Here is a 15,362-nt window from a genome sequence, read left to right as displayed (position 1 = left end):
ACATAAAAAAGAGATTTTAATTTTGGCTTTATTCCTTTGCGGGGAGCAGTCCTCACCAGCTCATTCCAGCACAGTGTTAAGAGTTCCTGGTATAATATGCAGAAATCTGAAATGCAATAGGAAAAAAATACATGACGTCTTAGAAAAGAGGGAGGGATACAGGAATAACAAGAGCTATAATGCAATCTATAATTTATCAGCATGTACATGCAGATACCTTGCTTTATCAGCACAATCTCTTGATGTGTCCCTCTTCTCATATATCTTAAAGCTATTTTCTCCTTTCTTTGCAAAATTGTTTCCAATTCTCTTTCGATTCATTAAGTGTCTATTAATCAAGAATCAAAAATTAAGGGTTAGGGTGAAAAAAAGAGATAAATTATTGTCCAGCCCTACTTCTGGATGCATATTCATTCGTCAACACTTTGATCAATATAAAGGCAGCATAGCATATAGAGTTTCATCAGAACAGGATGAGGTGAATGGGGAGTGCAAGTTCATGCAGCTCTTGTGCTTAATTGCTTTGTAAATGTGAAGAAATTACATAAACTCTCCAGCCTCAATTTTCTATCTGTAAAAAGGGATTAATAATAGTGACTACTGTGAAAGTGAAATTGATCCATGTAAAGCATTTAGCTTAGTGTCTGTTACACAGCAATAGTTTGATGAATACCAGCTATTATCATCATCATCATCACCATCATTGGTAACCATGGTAATGGAAAAGAAAACGCTGGCTAATAGATATGAATTTTATCCTGTAATGCTAGATGTTAAAAACAAAAGGAGAAGGAAAAGAAAAGTTACTTTCTCTTCTCTCCTAAATCAAATGTTATATGTTTAGAAACCATCCCAGTAGTGGGGGCCAGACATGGTGGCTCATGCCTGCAATTCAGCACGTTGGGAGGCCAACATAATAGGCCTCTCAAATGTGAGGCCAGGAGTTCAAGACCAGCCTTGTCGACACAGTAAGACCTCATCTCTAGAAAAAAAAAATTATTTTAAATTAGCTGGGCATGGTGGTGCACACTTGTAGTCCCAGCTACTCAAGAGGCTGAGGTGGGAGATTCCCTTGAGCCCGGGAAGTTGAGGCTGCAGTGAGCTATAATCATGCCAGTGCACTCCAGCCTAGGCAATAGAGTGAGGCTCTGAAAAAAAAAAAAAAAGAAAAAGAGTAAAGAATAAAGAAACCATCCCACTAGGATGGCAGTAAGTTCTATCTTAGCTATTTTTGAGACTGGTCTTTTCCCATCTCACAAAAGTTTGCATTTCCTGTGGTGCACACATGGTCCAGAATATCTGCAGAAAGGCCATCTTTTCTTATCCATGGTGCTTGAAGACGGGTGCCTGTATTACTTTCATGAAAATTTCCCTCACCTCCTTAGGATAAAAATTTTAGTGTTTTGTTCCCACTACCACCACCTCCATTCCTATTACAACCTCCACCTTCGGCTTCTCAGGGACTTTCACATGGAAGCTGGGTAACTGGAGGCTGGTCTCAGCTACTCCTGAGACGAATAAACCCATTTCTTCTTCCTAGTGTCTGGATATCCCAAATCTCCTGAAACACATTGGCTTCTAATGACCTTCTATCAGTTCAATTTCTCACGATCCCACCTGTGATGGTTAATATTGAGTGTCAACTTGATTGGATTGAAGGATGCAAACTATTGTTCCTGGGTGTGTCTGTGAGCTTGTTGCCAGAAGAGATTAACATTTGAGTCGGTTGACTGGGAAAGGCAGACCCACCCTCAATCTGGGTGTGCACCATCTAATCAGCTGCTGTCAGCACGGCCAGGTAGAAGCAGGCAGACAAAGGTGGAAAGACTAGACTGGCTAAGTCTTCTGGCCTCCATCTTTCTCCTGTGCTGGGTGATTCCTACCCTCGAACATCAGACTACATTCAGCTTTTGGACTCTTGGACTTACACCAGTGATTTGCTAGGGGCTTTCTGGCCTTCAGCCATGGACTGAAGGCTGCACTATCGGCTTCCCTACTTTTGAGATTTTGGGACTTGAACTGGCTTCCTGGCTCTGCAGCTTGCAGACGGCCTATTATGGGACTTCACCTTGTGATCGTGCGAGTCAATTCTCCTAATAAACTGCCCTTCATATGTACATCTATCCCATTAGTTCTGTTCGTCTAGAGAACCCTGACTAATACACCACCCAAATGGCCTTTTAGAAACTCTGACCCTCTCATTCCAAGGATTGCATGTGGGGAATGAGATACTGGAAGGAGGCTTTTGTTTCCTGACTATCCAGTTACACAGTAAATTAAGTGAGCAAGTAATGAGACCATGATAACTAGACAGAGGGGAAATAAGAATGAAAGACAAAGGCTGGGTGTGGTTGCTCACGCCTATAATCCCAGTACTTTAGGAGGCCGAGGCGGGCGGATCATGAGGTCAAGAGCTCGAGACCATCCTGGCCAACATGGTGAAACCCCGTCTCTATTAAAAATACAAAAATCAGCTGAGCGTGGTCACTTGTGCCTGTAGTCCCAGCTACTCAGGAAGCTGAAGCAGGAGAATTGCTTGAACCCAGGAGGCAGAGGTTGCAGTGAGCTGAGATTGTGCCATCGCACTCCAGTCTGGCGACAGAGACTCCGTCTGAAAAAAAAAAAGAATGAAAGACAAAACAGCAAGCGGGAAGCCAGTAGAGTGCCTCTGTGGACGGCTTTGGCACATCCACCCCACATGCACGCTTTGCAATCAATATTATGTTTTCTACTTGGGCAAATGTATATGGCACGTGTGTCCCAAATATAAGTGATTACCCCACTGTTTGAAGTTCTGTATTCATCTTGCTCTTTGAACTCCAATCAATTTATTTTCTTACATCCTGCCTGGAAATGGTCTCTAGTACTGAGATAACTAATAGTGTCAGAAGATCCTGGAGCAGTTTTGCAAAAGCCACAAAGACAATGAAGAGTGAAAATAGAGCTACGTGAATGTTAGATTATCATTTAGTGGATAGAATGTAAAGAGGAAACCTAATAATGTTTGTCAGGTAGATAAAAGTTCTTCTACTGAACACATTGGCCAACTGCTCTTTGTTTCTATGAAGGCAGAAACAAAAGGAAGCAACTTAATCTGAAGCCTGGGGGATTTAAAGACAAAGAGAACTTGGTGATACCGAGGATTATTAAACCTTATAATCTGCTTGGTGGGGATGCCATGGAGGTTTGAATTTACTGAAGAGCTCTTATGTCGAAGACAGGCAAGGAAAGTAATATTCCCTGATTGTCTCAATTGGTATGTTAATTCCAAGACCTACACTGTGTAGAGCTACACTATTTAGAAAATTACACTATTCCAGTTAGAAATTTTAAAAATTCATAAACCATCATAAAAGTATTTCTATTACACCTTTTAAAATAATACTGTGTTTAACTCTGAGCAGATAAAGGGCCAACTGCAAGGCTATATTTAAATAAATTAAATATACAATATTGAATATGGTTCTGCCTGTTATGGGTTGAATTGTATCCTCCCCCAAAAAAACTCACATGATGTCATAAGCCCCAGCACCTCAGAATGTGAACTTACTTGGAAATAGGTCATCGCAGATGTTATTACTTATATCAGGATGAGGCCAGATTGAAGTGGTGGGCCACTAATCCGATATGACTGGTGTCTTTATGGAAAGCGGAAATTTGGGGGCAGATGCATACAGAGAAGACAATGTAAACACACAAGGAGAACTCCAGGTGAAGATCAAAGCTAAGATTGGAGTGATCCTTCTAAAAGCCAGACCATCAAAGATTGCCAGCAAACCACAAGATGCTAGAGGAGAGGCATGGGACCGATTATTCTCCCCACTCCTCAGAAGGAAGCAACCCTGCTAGCATGTTGATCTCAGACCTCTAGCCTCCAATATTGACACTAAAATTGACAACAAATATTTGTGTTTAAGCCACCCAGTTTGTGGTTTTTGTTATGACAGCGCTAGAAAACTAATATGTTGCCTCTGGCCACAAATAGATTTTAGTCTAACAGGACAGAAAAGTAAACAGTAAGTGTTATAAATGATGCAATGGGTGAGGTGTCTAGCATTATTCCCATGTAGGTACCAATCTGTGGCTTGCTTGGTAAAAAGAGTCTTGGGACAATGCTGTGATACCCAAGCTGCTCACCAAACCCTCCCTCTCTTCCTCCTAAGTCACTCATCACTGTCACACATCATAGCCAAACTTCCCACCCCTAAGAATTGCGCTCGGATGTCTGGCATCACTCGAATGCACCTGACCTTGTGTTCAGACATAGGCTACCCTACCCAGTTAATCAGACCTATTAGCGTAAATCATGGTGCTGTTAATATAGAGTAATGCAAAGGTATAATCTGCTTTAAGATCATAGACTGTGCAACTTAATGATTAAAAATAGTGGTGCTGATTGAAAGTGGCAGTGAAAATTACAGTGAGTCAAGCTGTGCATGTGTGCATGTGTCTGTGTTTCTGTTTTTCACTGTCTGTCAAGCTCCCTAAAGCACAATTCTGCCAAAGCTCTTAGTATTTGAGTCAAAAATGATGTCAAAGTAAGTAGGAAAAAAATGAGAACATTGGTCCTAACAGTTAGATTGGTTGATTAAAAAGTTAATCCAGTAATACAAGCTTTTATTCAATCTCTAGAATGTGCACTGAATATTTCTTTGACCTTTTATATTTCCCTTGGTGGTATATATTCAAGCCTCCGGCACCCAATCAAAACTCCCCACCTATTACCTCTTATTCCCGCTCCATAAAAAAGGAAAGCAAATACCCGTCTATGTTCAGTGTGAGGAACCTGCATACATGCTAATTATCTGCAACCACTCTCCAGCTCAACTTGATTCTTTTTATCTTTCTACATGTAAAATTTGTTTCTGTTTTCAAATTCAGCATCTTGAATTATTTCTGTCAAGCCTCGCCTCAGCAGAAAGCAGATCCTTGGGAGGTCAGAGTAAAGGAAGGGAAAAGAGCAAGAATTGGGGAAAATGTTGGCTTTGGTTGTTTAAAGACTGAGCTGATTATCTCATTACTCCGGTTTCCAGCCCACTGGCCTGTGGAATGAGCACTCCCGGGTCACTCTGGGTTCTGGGGCACTGACTGTGCTCTGTGCTCCACTCCTTCAGCTGCTGAGTTCATTCCTGCTCCTGAGACGGTCTTTGATCTACTGAGTGAAGTTCTCAGGTAGAGAGTATTTTAATTGTGCAGCATGCTACACTGTCTGTATTTTTTTATCTTGTAACAATTAATTCATCAGCAAAGTCAAAGGAAAAGTTCTTTGATCCCAAAGGATAAAAACTTCCCTTTATCAATCTTCATCTACTCTACTGTAATTATGGATTATTTACCCAGAGCTCATCTCCCTGGCAGCTATAGCTAAGACGTCCGTTGCTAACAAATGAGATAACATACAAGGTGATTTTTCATTATTTCAGGTCATTAGTTCTTAAGTGTTTAAACCTGTCTTTTCACAATTGCCCTTTTTGCTATAGTGCTGGGTCATGGAAGATTTGGGAATTTGGATTTTGTTAGGTGGGAAATAATGTTTGCTTAAAATTTCTAAAGTACACAAACACACACACACACACACTCACAAAGGGACAAACGATAATGAGAAAACTGTATCAGAAAGGTCAACTGCTCTTTGGTTAAGAAAGAATAAGGTACTAAACTGAGTCATTTTAATATAAGGATATGTAACTTTACACAAAAGTTAAATTCTATTCCTCCACTGACATTTTACTGATACAGCTTCATTTGTTACCTTGAGCTTCTACTGTCAATCAGGCCGAATGGGGAGGGAGAAAAAATGCCTTGTGGCTGAGACCATTACCTCAATCATGAAGAATCGTGCAAGGAATGCATGCATCATGTTTCCTCAGGTTCACAGCTAAGAAAACGTAACTGTGCTGCCCTCTAATGGTTGTCACCCCACAGGCTCAAGGTTGCCAGCGTTGAGCTGATGAACCACTATTGTCAGGGACATCACCAGATAGGAAATGCAGAAGACAGATTCTGAACCAAATGCACATCATCTTTTCCAAAGGAATCACCATTGTTTCATCAGGACTAGAATTGGACCTTTTTAACATTTGTATTTGACTTGAGAAATTATGGAGCTCTCAGAAACCAATGCTATATGCTTTTTCATGAATAGATTTTGGAGCAGGAAGGATCCTGCTTTAGATTGTAATACAAATGTATTGTCCTTGAGAGCAAAGAAGACATTTTTCAGGAAGCAAGGGAGACCCGAAGTGTGCAGCAGTGTCCTTTAGGTACACTGATGATCTACCACATGCATATCTATCTATATCTGTAGGTATGTATCAATGTATGTATTTCTCTTTTAAAGCTATAAACTCATTTACCTGAATATCTTAATCTGTTTTGGTAGTTTACCTTATGGCAGATTTTTTAGTGCTGTTTACATAATCAGTTTCACCCTGTTAAAAGTTAAAACCAGAATCTTTGTCCAAGATTGACAGTTTGGGCTTCTAGATCTTCTACTTCCAGACCTAAGTTTTAATTGACTCCAAATTGCTGACGGAGGAGTGGTGAAAGCGTTATGACTTGGATGTGTTTGGCACACTTTTCATCCCAGGAACCTGACCTTCGATTACCCCTCAAGTTTGACAAAGAGAAGAATCAGAGCCTGTAATTACAGGCGAGCGAAAATAGGAAGGCTTCTTCCACACAGCCCAGGGAAGACCTGCATCTAAACTAGCTGATCAAGTCACATAAATATTAATAACACTGTTTAAAGTGACATGTGGTTCTATTGGCCACGCCTCAGTCAGAGCTGCTTCTATAGCCCAGCTGCTAGTTGCTGTCTCTGAGATCCATTTATAAATAATTGAAGTGTTTAGAGTGAAATTACCACCCTGTATATGAAAGAGATCATTGTGTGAGCGCCCATCAGATGGGGAATCCCAAATTACTGTTAGGTTGAAGAAGATGGGGCAGGCCATATTACGTGTGTGTGTGTGCATGTGTGTGTGTGTGTGTGGTGGGGGGGGGCAATCTCCTATAGAAGAGAGACAGAAGTTACTTCAGTTGTTCCTTCATCTTCTCTTAATCCTAAACTTCTGAACTTTCTTCTAGCTAAGAAATTGGGATTATAGTAAAGGGAAAAACACAGAGAAAGGGAAAAGCCAAATGTCAGAGTGTGATAGCATTGCTAACACAGCATCACAGAAGTGTATTTTCAGTAATTTAAAAAAATCCGGCCGGATGCAGGGGCTCACGCCTGTAATCCCAACACATTGGGAGGCTGAGGCGGGTGGATCACCTGAGCTCGGGAGTTCGACACCAGGCTGACCAACATGGAGAAACCCCGTCTCTACTAAAAATACAAAATTAGCTGGGCGTGATGGCATATGCCTGTAATCCCAGCTACTCGGGAGGCTGAGACAGGAGAATCACTTGAACCCAAGAGGTGGAGGTTGCAGTGAGCCGAGATCATGCCATTGCACTCCAACCTAGGAAACAAGAGTGAAACTCCATCTCAAAAAAAAAAAAAAAAAAATTCAACTCACACACATAAACAGAATTTTCAGTAACATTAAGACATACAAAGGAGGTAAAACTGCATTAGATAGCAGGAGGGAGAAGAAATTCAATCATTTCAGAAATAATGACTTCTGTGGGTGAGGAGGAATGCACGTGACAAACTTCTTCACATTAGATGACACAGCAGTTCTATCTTTAATAATTTTATTCTAGGATGTAAGAAGAATCAGTGTGTATAAGGTTAACAAGGGCCAAATCCAGATTGAGTGAGTTTTCACTTCACAAATTGCAAAATATCCTCATTCTTATCTTCCCCAAACAGATTGCATTAATTCTGAAGGGAAGTTTGAGGCTGGATTTATTAATGGTTTTTTACAAGCATTTTTTAAAAGATGCTGATGAAACTAATTTGAAGCAGTTGGTGCAAGAGATTATAATAAAATAAGTATTGTATTTCACTCTTCTAAAATTACTGAGATAACTCATTCTTCAAAGTAAGAAAACATTGCTTCAAAAGCACGTATGTTTTACCAGCAATTATTTATTGAGAATCTTTCCTGTTAAAAGTAGGGTACCAGACTCTGTGGGGGGTTCAAAGATTTATAAGGCAGGGTCTCTGCCTCAAAGAACTTACAGTGCACAGAGATGTTCCAGTGGAATAAACCCCTGTTACTACATTGATTTTTGGATCATATCTAATTCAAAAGATTTCAAGACAACTCTCCCCTACAGAGTCTACTCAATTCCTATTGAATCATACATATGGGAAATGCAACAGGGATTTTTTTATATATGCTATTGCTATAAAGACAGAGAAACCGCGTATGATAAAGGGTGAACTCACAATTCTAGTAGCTTTCCACTGGGATTATATTTGATCAACTTGGAAGAACCATCTATAGTTTCTCAGAATAGCAAGAAATTCTGAGAAGGATGAGAGAGTTCAATTGTTATTTAACCTCTGGAGCCCATGCTGCCAAAGGAGAGGATTCTAACTGGACTAGGATCTAAGAGAAGGGAAAAGGAGAAGGAAACTCAAGGCATGCAATTGGTATATTCAAAAGACATTATTACCTGGAACCACTAAAATTGACTAGTACTGAGACAGCTGCTATAATTGAAGCAAATATTATTTGCATCATCAGCTCACGTACTTACTTTCAGCTGTGCTGAGTTACTGAACTAACTAACCACTTGTGCTACCCAGACTCTCAGTCAGCGCGTTCAACCAGACTATTTAGCTGACACATTTCTAGGATTCTGCACATCCCTGTGTCCCATAGAAAATCATGGGGGTGGCACACACACTCTTATCTCTTCAAATTCAGCTTCCCTTAGGAATATGAACTGCATCTTTGGTGGCATAATGTGGGAGGTGAGGGTGTTATATCCTCACAGACAGCTGTTTCATACTTAGATAAATGTTATATCTGTCAAACGTGTCGGCAGGATAAAGACCTGGAAAATGATGGGTATAAAAAGCTAGACAATAGAGCAAATATTTTCCATCCATTGCTTCGTTTATTTCCTTCATTAATCTTAGAATGTGGCTCTGAGACCCTCTATTAGTGTTTTTGTATTGATTGTCTTATTTATTTTATCCCTTACTCTTCAAAGCTTGCTCTGAGATCCTATATGGATTTTATATCTATATCTATAGATGCTATAGAGGTCATAACCTATCATAGCAAGGTGATTTGGGTGGAATTGCTGCCAGGCTGGTGGGCAGAGCCATGTGCATTAATGCATGGAATCCAGCTACTTCAGCAATCCAATCCCTCCTTCTCTTCTCATACACTGGCTCACAGTATGGCCTCTCAAAGAAGATGGAGCCAGATGTGAGAATGAACGCTTTAGGGAGATCCAATCATCTCTGCTCGTGGACTCTCCTGGGCCAGTCAAGGAAATGCCTTGTAGCACAAAGGTATGAAATTGATTTGACAGCAAAATACCACCCTGTTGATCTAATTGATCTGACAGTTCCTCTTCTTTCTCTATATGAAGCTACAAGGATGGCTGAAGAGGGACGATTTCCCAGACAAAAAGAATCATTACTTTAGTCTTGGGGAACTGAGCAACCAAAATGTCACTGAAGCATTTTCATGTAACTCCTGCAGATGTCCATGTCCTTTTTAAAGTGTCCAGAGTTTATGAGGAAGAGTCCACAGCTCTAGAGGAACACCTGGAGAGCAAGGTCGGAAAGGCTGATGGGCCATATGCCACCATGTTAGCTATCAATGTTCCTCTTAAATTACCTCTCCGCTCATTTGACTCTTACTATTTTAGTACGTCTAACACTCCACTACCTTGAGAGATCTTTGAGAGCAGGAAATACGTCTTTTCCATTTTTATAGCTCTATCTCCTAGCATAGTACTGGAACATACCAGCTTCCCTCTAAGTGATTGCTTAACTGAACTAACATCATATATCCTATATTGTGTGCCTGTCCCCAAATCATAGTTATAATAATCACCATAAATCTAAACGACTTTCTCCTTTACTCTTGACAACCGAAAAGCGGTAAAACATTCAAAGTATTATGAGTCTAACAAGGGAAATTTTCATGTATGACTGTAGATACGGAAACTAAAATTAACTAAAAGGACCAGTTATACTTGTGTTAGAAAGTAGCCTTAAACCCACAGATAAAAAATTAAGCCCCCGTGGTAAGTGATCACACGTTAATTTTTGTCTTGCCTGACAGCTATAATATTGAATAATAAGAGTGCAGGTGGAGGCATCTTTGTCATGTTTTTCTTTTTTTTTAATTATACTTTAAGTTCTGAGATACATATGCAGAACATGCAGGTTTGTTACATAAGTATACACGTGCCATGGTGATTTGCTGCACCCATCAACCCATCACCTACATTAGGTATTTCTCCTAATGCTGTCCCTCCCCTTGCCCCCCACCCCCCGACAAGCCCTGGTGTGTGATGTTCCCGTCCCTGTATCCATGTGTTCTAATTGTTCAACTCCCACTTATGAGGGAGAACATGCAGTGTTTAGTTTTCTGTTCTTGTGTTAGTTTGCTGAGAATGATGGTTTCCAGCTTCATCCATGTCCCTGCAAAGGACATGAACTCATTGTTTTTTATGGCTGCATAGTATTTCATGGAGTATATGTGCCACATTTTATTTATCCAGTCAGGCATTGATGGGCATTTGGGTTGGTTCCAAGTCTTGAAAAACGAAATTTACACTTTTGAAAATTCTGAAGATAAGACAAATCTGAGTTAGTCCATTAAGTTTCACAATATTTGGCTGCAATGTACCTTGGCTCTGAAATTCACATCGTTACATTATATACTAAGGATGAACCAGGCCCTAAGGAAGAACTGAGATCCTCTGGCTGTATATAAACTCAATCTCAGGAATAACTCAAGTAATAACAATATAAAATCTCTAAAAATAGGCTAGATGCATGTGTTTGTTATAAATACAGGGAGAACGACAATGCATAACCTTTCTAAAACCCTTTGAAAATAAAATTCATAGAAAAAATATTTTCTTAAAATTAAATATTATTTCTCTTGAAATATTCTGTAAATTTCAAAGCATTAGGAATCTGTTTTTTGTTCTTAGCATATCATTAGGGTTTAAAATTTATGAAAGCTACCCCTACTTTACCTCTTTAAGTTGTCCAGCCAACTGTAAAATATCAACTGTGCAAAAATGAGCAACTTAGTTAAATTTTCTGAGCCTCAGTTTCCTCTTCTGTAAACAAAGAGTAATAATATCTACCTCCAAGTATTGTTGTGTCTACAATGAGATTATGAACATGTCAGAAATATTAATTCATCATTAGATATAAGTTCTGCTCATTTACCTCTGCCATTGCAGTACAATGATATCTATGGTTTCAAAAAAATTTTTTTTTTGAGACAGAGTCTCACTGTGTCACCTAGGCTGGAGTGCAGTGGTGCAATCTCAGCTCACTGCAACTTCCACCTCTTGGGTTCAAGCAGTTCTCCTGCTTCAGCTTCCTTAGTAGCTGGGATTACAGGTGTGCACCCAGCTAATTTTTGTATTTTACTAGAGATGGGGTTTCACCATGTTGGTCAGGCTGGTCTCGAACTCCTGACCTCGTGATCTGCCCACCTTGGCCTCCCAAAGTGCTGGGATTACAGGCGTGAGCCACCACACCCGATGATTTCAAAACTTTTAAGAGCAAGAGAAAACTCCTACACCTGGTAGAGAAAACACAGAGAATTTTACGTGACATATAGCATCAACAAACAATAACTCTACAAGAAGTCTGTGTTCTTCCTTTATGCTTTCTGCATATTGACATTAATTTAAATTCTGTGAAAAACTGGTAGAATGAGACTGCACAGAAACAAAGATCCAAAAGGAGCAAGGGAGTAAGAAACACAGAGAACTAAATGACCAGATTAATGCAAAATGAAGAGCAAGGAAATATAACATTGTTTTTCTTTTTCATATTCAAGGTCTAGAGTTGCTTCACGGTAGTAAGATGAAAGCGTTGCTAACTTGTATGAAATGCCTGTAATTCAAAGCTTCTTTATGTTCATTTGTGCAACTCAAAAAACAACCAAGTTAGTTTTAAATTTTCTCCCTAAAATTTATCTATGGATTGAAATGAAGCAATAAGGATGTCAGTTCAATAATTCTAGCAGTAGACATAGCAAAAGGTGATAACTGTTTTGGCTTCAGCACTACTACCAGGCTAGGAACTCAGCAACAAGTTGCAGATTTGGGTTTAGAAAATAACAGTTTTAGCCCACCAAATCTGTAATAAAAATTGTGTTGGTTTAGTTCAGTTAAACTTATTCCACTTACGTTTGTATCAAACAAAAGATAATTGGTAATATTTGGAGATAATACAGTTGACCTACAACAATTGTTTGACATGACTGACATTTAACTAGTTTGTATACTTCAGGCATATCTAAGAAATAAATAAAAAATTTAATTCAACAAGCATTCATGTAATGCCTACTGCGTGTGAGGAACTGTACTAGGTTATTTAATGAAGTTTACCTTTGGTTGTTGTTGTTTTTTTTTCCATTACATATTTACATACTAACCTTTAAAAATGCTTGTAGTTTGGACTAACTTAAAATCTAGTCTGTCCTTACTTGAGATTTGGGGTTTAGAAGCTCATTTGATTAACTCCACATTGAGAAGCAATAGATTAGCTTCTGTCATGCAAAAGAAACAGGTTCTGCAGCCCAGATCATTTAAGAGCAATTTTTTTTGTTTGTTACATAAAGAGACATTTTCAGAACCCTAATTGCTCCAAATTTATCTACTAAAGAGTCATTATGATCCATTTTTAACCCCTCTCTGACATCAGGAACTAATGCTGTAATTGAACTGTGTCATCATTGATCTCAATTCTAAACCATTAGAACAGCTGGTTTTTGCCTTTCACTGCAATTGTACCATTTTCTTCCTAATCACTCCCATGCCTGCAGAAATGCACTGTATGGCCAAGACAGAGTTGTTTAAAGCACACTTAGATGCAATGAATGGCATACATTGCATAGTAGACTATTATTTGCTATTTTCACATATTTAGAGTAAGAATAAAAGTGCGGACATCTCTATTTTAAAAGCTCATTTTCTTATTTCTTTTCTTTTTTCCCTAAAGGTCTTTTTTGGTAGCTTAATTTAGTTTGCTTACTCATATTTATAATGGATTTAAGAGAATCAAAGAATTTTAGATCTGTCCCACTGCTGATGCTAAATACGTCAAAACTAAGTCTTATTCTGAAGGGATATAAAAGCCATAGAAGAAAAAATACAGGAGAAAACAGAACAACTGCGTTTTAACTCCGAAATTAGTTATGCATCAAAAGAGTTCTAATACACTCTAACATTCGCTATAATTTTGAGCTAAATCTTCACCTTGGCCCTAAGTGTTGGCCCAGTGGGTGTGGGGGAGGAATCTCTAATTCAGTGAACATTATATTGATAAAATTCTTGAATTTCATTACCTAATTTAAGAAATTTCAAATTATTTTTGTTGTTTAACATAAGTATAGGTCTTGTTTCATATACTCTCTGTAAAACTGTGCACTTAAATTTAAAAATAAAGCTTTTTAAAAAAAATCTCAGAAGCTATTTTAAAGAATTTATCAAGACCATACATATCCCTCCTTCTAGCATGAAAGTGATTTTGTGGAGAGTAAAATTCTACACCAAAACCATGGACTTGGCAATGGAAAGAGCATGAGGGAAGGGTCAGAAACACTGTCTTCTAATCTCAGCTCCACAGTTACTGGCTCATGCGTCAATAATCTTTTTAAGCTTCAATGTCTTTGTTGTAAGAGAGAGAGAGTGGGAAAAAAATGGGCTCTGAGTCCCTTCTTGCTATGACTCTTAAGAAATAAAAAGTTATACAGAATCATCATTAGCACATTTGAATTAATGCAGTGTCAGAGATAAAACCAGGCATTAGTTACAAGTGGTAAAGACAGATTTTGTTCAGTAATAACTATTGCAATATGGGAGAGAAACCAGTGTGTAAGCATGAAAGAGCAAGGAGTGAGAGGACAATTGACCGGGACATCTGAGTTTGCTAATTGCCATTTGTCTGGAGGAGAAACAAACTTTTTGTATCTTTATGACAGGAGTTAAGTGGTGAGAGCTAGAGCAAGGTGCCCACGCTTTCCCTCCCACGGGGACTCAGAGAGAAGAGAGTAGGGCTTACCTCCTGGGATGTTTGCATTTCAAAGAGATGGCTCCCAGACCTTTGAGGAGCCACTTTTGTGTGGTAGAACATTTATATCTCAAAGAACAGAGAAATAATTGATAATTGACAACTTTTTCAGGTGAACATTGTAAGAGGGGGGATGCCTGGGTCATCCTAGGGACATGGCCTTAAGCTTCTAGAAGCCCTGCTAGAGTTTGGTCAAGCAGAGTCTTTGTCAGTAGCAATGGGCCAGTCCAGGAGGTTCATAACCACCTGGTGTCTTGGAGAAGACTAAAGCTCAGATGAGAATACTTTCTATGGTAGCACAGAATCAAAATTTTAGCAGATCCAAGAAGAGTCTACTTATATAAAAATTGTTTTCTGCCATATATATTGACTTTTTAAAAAGGAAAAAGAAAACAACTTGGCCCAAGATATCTCAGCCAATGGCTCCATCTAGCTTTATTACAGCACTATCCTGAGTCATTTAAATATCTATGGCTGCATTTCTCTTACATGCCTAAATTGAATGTTCAGCCCATTATAACACTATTTGCCCCCCAGAAAAATGCATCAAGTGTGATACTCTGGAGAGCCATAGTGAAGAATGACAAGCCCATTTGATTTGTATCAATAATCATAATTCTTCTAATTCTCTTATCATCTTTTCTAAAGTAAGGAATTTCAAACTGAAGGACCTTGAGAGGGCATTTCTCAGCCAAATCTTATTTAGGTTTCATGAAAAATTTAAATGTGAGTTTTTGTAAATGCAAATGAAAATATTAAAGGTGCTCAGTATATTCCCAGAGCAGATTGGTATTTTTTCATGCAATAATGTTAATGTGCTATACCCTCTACAGCAGTACCATAATTAAACCTGTTGGCATTTCCATTTTAAACCTAGTCATAAAAATCCCTCTGAGCAATAATGTGCCACTCCAAGACTCAAACCAGTAGTTTCCACTGTTTAGGAACAATATTTGAGACAGTTTTAGCAGGGGGTCAAGTTCTAATGAGGTAAAACATTTAGTAGAATTCTATTTTTTAATATCACCCTCGATGCTTGTTTGCCTTCTGAAAACTAATTTCAATCTAATGTGTGATGTTTATAAATAGGACAGACACGTAGCATGAAAACTGCATTCAAGCTACAGTTCAGTCAGAAAGTGTACATTATAATAAAGTGGTACATCCAGCTTTGTTG

General features: G+C 38.8%; 1 long non-coding RNA gene across 1 annotated transcript in view; it reads right to left on the bottom strand.

Annotated features, from left to right (window-relative positions):
• Positions 1-246: 246 nt before the first annotated feature.
• Positions 247-15,362, bottom strand: part of LOC134732017 (uncharacterized) — a 60,948-nt gene continuing 45,832 nt past the window's right edge. Inside the window, exon 3 of the long non-coding RNA XR_010114845.1 lies at positions 247-328. This is a non-coding gene — a long non-coding RNA (uncharacterized lncRNA). The remainder of the gene's footprint in view (positions 329-15,362) is intronic.

The sequence above is a fragment of the Symphalangus syndactylus genome, chromosome 1, assembly GCF_028878055.3.
Source record: "Symphalangus syndactylus isolate Jambi chromosome 1, NHGRI_mSymSyn1-v2.1_pri, whole genome shotgun sequence".
In the NCBI taxonomy this organism is placed as follows: domain Eukaryota; kingdom Metazoa; phylum Chordata; class Mammalia; order Primates; family Hylobatidae; genus Symphalangus; species Symphalangus syndactylus.
This window is presented reverse-complemented; position numbering and strand designations above follow the sequence as displayed.